Raw genomic sequence first — 4,937 nt, 5'->3', positions numbered from 1 at the left:
GGAAATGTGCTGTAAAAGGGCGGGGCCGTTGATAAAGCCCGACGTGATTGGCTCGCCCGCTAACGTCACAAGCCCCCGCTCCTGGACCTTCCGCTGAACCTCCCGACACCTCCTTCTTCTCGGGATCCTACCCGGGCTTTCGCAATACCTACTGCCCGGAGGTGGGGTGGAAAAGACGGCCCCTTTCATTGGCCGATTCATAAGGGACTGTTCGGTCATTTGTTACCATAACAACCCACTCGGAGTGGCCAATAGGCCTGGGGGAGGCTGTTCCCGCGACCCAACCCAACCAGTTTAAGGGGAAAGCTCAGCCGTCCCTGCTTCGTCCCACCCTCTGCAAAGTCTTAGCCGCTGAGCGGCCCCGTCAATCATGCCCTCTTCCGCCTTCCTCGGCGGCCGCGCTGGGGGTGGGGGCTAAGCCGAGCGGGGCTTCGGGCCGCCGGCCCCACCTTGTTTTCGTCTCAGGTGCTCCCGAAAGCCTGGGCGGGTCGAGCCGCCGCGGCCGACTGCCCCTCCTGGAACTGAGACCCGGAGGAGGGACCGGGCTTCACCCCGACCTCGGCAAGAGCACTGGAGTCTGCTCCAGCACGCTGATTCCCACTTCCACAAACAAAAACATCTAGGCCGGCTTTCTTGAGTTGAACCCTTAGGAAAATGCGTTTATTTATGGGTGTGTGTGTGTGTGTACCCTTAGGAAAATGCGTTTATTTATGGGGGGGGCGGTGTGCGCGCGCGTGTAAGAGAAAGGCTTTTTCTATAAGGAATTTGGAGGAGATTCTTTGGGAAGCCCACTCGGATCTCTAGGAAAGGTTTCTCACAACAGCCACACCCAGCCCCGAGCCTGATAGCTCCTCTCGACCTTCTGCACTTCGAAACGGCCCTAGGATATGCAATTTGGGTCACCTACGAAAAATTATGTATTTCACTTGCAAGGAGCTTTCCCCAGGCTTCTAAAATCCTATTTAGAGGCTGAAAATGATGCTCGCGAAACACAAAGCATTCAAATAGTTCTGCCGTTGAGCTGCAACGTAACACAATAAAAGGGTATTTTTTTCGTTGCGTAGAGGTAGTAACCTAAATGTAGGCTGAAAAAAAACTGGTATTAATTACATAAAATACTTAGGCTACTAGGCTCCGTAGAGGTACATTGTTGTTCCCCAGAAGACACTGCTCTAAATAAATGAAGTAATTCCTTTATTTGTCCTAATAAGTAACGTTTTCATTTCTAATTTTTGTTTTGGGGTTTTTTAGCAGCTTTATTAAAGTATAACTGATATATCATAAACTGCACGTACTTAAACATGTACAAGATTGTTTAGACATGTATTTTTCATTTCTTAACGTGATAGCACATAAATGAGAAGAGTTTTTTTGTCATTTGAAGCTGAGAAATACTGTTGAATAGGTATTTATGGATCTCAATTTCATACCATTGTTAGTGATGGTATTTAGATACAACAGACAGTTAAAATTAAGGAACTGTCAAAGTTCCTGTTTTCTGGAGGAAAATGCGGTGAAATAGTCCTAATAGATTTCCTTATAATTCTAAAGGTCAATTTAATCACTAAACTTTGAATTGCAGAAGCTATTTGCCTTTCCTTATTTTTTCTATCGTCTTAACAACCAAGTGAGCTTTTAAAAAATAATTTTCAAAACTCTGATTTGGCTCTTATGCAGTCCTCCGAAGCTACACAGAGAGTAAATATACGCTTAGCATGTAAATCAGCAAATCTATGTACCCACAAAGGACGTGGAAAACTCAAGAGTGACGTAGCAATCATATTTGAATCATGTGCTACACTACAAGAATACTTTTACTTTATATCCTCATAACAGACCACAAACTAAATAATCACTATTTTTAAATAAACAAATGAATGCATGAAACTTCTCCCATGATAGTTTCAGTGCCAGTTTTTTCATCAGAATATGTAACTAATGCACTCGGCACCAATATTAAGCCCATCTCTATGCCAGGTGCTGTGGTGACCATAATAGGACCTTGGCTTGGCCTTCCTGAAATTTATAGCCCAATTATAATCTCATGGAATGATATGAAAAAACACTACACCTGACCAGAGAAGAGTGGGTATCCCAGAACTACTTTCAAAAATCAAACCCAGTGGTTATTATATTTCCAGAGAATATGAAACTTTTTTAAGGAAAATAACTATACACCTCCCTGGGTTCACAGAGTGTTTACAAGAGGACTTGATTTCTCCCAAGAGAAACCTGTTCTAGGCAATCAAGTACCTTTTTGATGTAAATATTTGAAGTCATCAGAAAGACTAAAATGTATACACTAAACATAGAAAGTAAAAAGGAAATAAGGGAAGAAGAATTAAAAAGCAATCCCTTTAAAAGTAGATAGTTAACTAGCACTGCCAGCAGGTGGAATATCCCCCTTTAACATGTGAATTCAATGTGTATAAATAATATGCAAGAAGAATATAGTATATATGTCTATGTATATATAAAATATACCTTATATATGATATATATATTCTTGTTCAAAACATGAACAAAACTTGCACCCATTTAAATATTCTTTATTGTTTACACATTTTATAATTACAAAAGTAATACATGCTTATTCTTAAGAATTCAAATACAAGTGTATAAATAGAAAATGAAAGCTCCCATTCTCTGCCCCTGGCCACAAGGTAACCACTGTTCACGGTTTAATGTGTATCCTTTCATGTATTTTTCAATGAACATACCCACAAACAGGATGCGTACAGCTTTTTATTTTTGATCTTTACAAAAATGGGATCATTACTTGCTTTTTAAACTCAAAGTATAACGGACATCCTTTCATGAGCAGACCTAAAGCTATATAATACAAAGCACTTGTTTTCCAAGTCTGTGGCTTAGAAAGATGGCTATCACAAGAATAAATCAATTCTGGTGTTAGCTCCAAAGGAGATTCTAAAATTGGCATGTAGTATATATTTAATGAACACTTGTTGACTCATCCAGATCTTCTGATTTCAGTTTCACCTTGCTTATCCAATGTTGTATTCCACTAGTTCAAACAAGCAACTATAGGGTTAGCTGAGAACCTAGGATAGAGGTTGGACGTGATGTTACTGAGTTTAGAGAGAGATTATCAAGGGAGGAGAGGCTGACTGACTATTCAAACGGTGTGATCACCCTGTTCCAGAAACCAGTTTATAGTTTTGGGCCTTAGAAATTTTGCCAGTGATCTTACCCTTAGCAATCTTTTCACTGATTTGCAGAAAAATATGCCTTGATGGATACAATTTCTCAGTATCACTTTTGCTCCCATATATTTATCTTACCACTTGGCATTTCCTTCCAGTTGTGCATGAAAAAAGCAAAAGAACACACAGCAAATAAATACAAAGAGAAGATCTCCCAAATACTGTTTCATAACAATTATAGGTAGACAGATTTTCTTGCTAAAAAGTTGTTCATTTTTCATTAGTCCATTCAACATGGCCCCTGCTCTCATGGAGATATTTACATTGTATATATGTAGTTTATACTACATATATATAGAAAGAGACGAGAGAGAGTCTGCTGGGTGAGATAAACAATTAAACCAACAATTACCTTATAGTGTGACACAAGTCATATCTTACTGTGTAACAAGGTAGCAGAGTAGACGGAGAGCATTCAAGAAGTATCTAAATCTGACTGAAGTGGTCAGGGAAGCCTGCCCTGAATTTTTGACAGTTGGCAGGTTTCAAAGGAATAGAGTAACTTAAGATTAAGGTAAAAAAGGGCATTTGAAGCAAAAAGACAGTAGATCCAGGTTTTGTGGGTCCCAAAGCTATACAATTTGCAAGACCTTCTTGGAGAAAATAACACAATATTACAAATATAAAATGTTATGGCTGTGTAAGTGAGGTTTTGCTGGTTTCTCTGTATGTCCACATATTTGAAGAGACCTATTCAAAGAAGGAACTAGATCTCTGAGTTTTGTAAAAAAAAAAAAAAGATCAAAAGCATGTGTGTAGGAGAATTTTTGATACAAGAGCCAACTGCAAATGACCTATGAGCTTTGTAGTACAAGAAATGGGAGTCCACCAAAAGATTTTTATGGGGAAGTGGCCAGATTTTTGTATCAAAAAGGTAATTCTGACAATGCCAGGTTTGGTAAAAATTGAATTACATTTCTTTTAAAACACTTAGGGTTGTCTTTTTTTTGTATTTAAGCAGAAAATGATTTTGCTTAAACAAAGGTAACTACAGTATAATTTCATGGGGGGGAAGTGGATATACATCATAATATGTTATTTTGACATGTAGGTTTGGTTACAAAGTTTACTCTGAGAATTATGTGAATTAGTTTTAAGTACATCCCATTTTCATTTCCCAGATTATTTGGTGGTTGAAATTCTTGTGAGTCAAAATAAAAAGCCCTATTCTTCTCATCATTTAGGTCATTTTCTGGTACTGACTTTTGCTTTCAGAAGCCCAGTTCATCTAATTCCAGGACTGTTCTGTGCCAGGAAATAACTTAGGCCAAGGCAAGAATAGAGCCTGATATCAGGTAAGTGAATTAAACTGAAGGAACATGTACATAGACTGCATGGAGAAACCATAGCTCAGAGTAGTGGTTCAAAGCACGGAGGCTGATAAAATGGTTTCCCTCCTGTCTCTGTAGCAGCTTCTTAGCCCGATGATTCTAAGAAAGTTATCTAATCTCTTTAAGCTTCCAGTTTCTCATATGTAAAAAAGAATTAATGACAAGTCTCACCTCACAGGATAATTACAAGGATGAAATGAGATGACAGATACTTTGTGGACTTTGTCCTGCTATATTGACTCAGCAAATCCACTTTTAAGAACAAAAGACAGATTTACCCAGCCATGTGGGAAATCAAGTGTGTAGAAGGTTATTCATTTCAGCATGGCTTGAAGTAGCAACACATTGAAAACAATTGAAATGTCCATTGGCAGAGGACAGG

Source organism: Camelus dromedarius, chromosome 12 (assembly GCF_036321535.1).
Source record: "Camelus dromedarius isolate mCamDro1 chromosome 12, mCamDro1.pat, whole genome shotgun sequence".
NCBI lineage: Eukaryota > Metazoa > Chordata > Mammalia > Artiodactyla > Camelidae > Camelus > Camelus dromedarius.
This window is presented reverse-complemented; position numbering follows the sequence as displayed.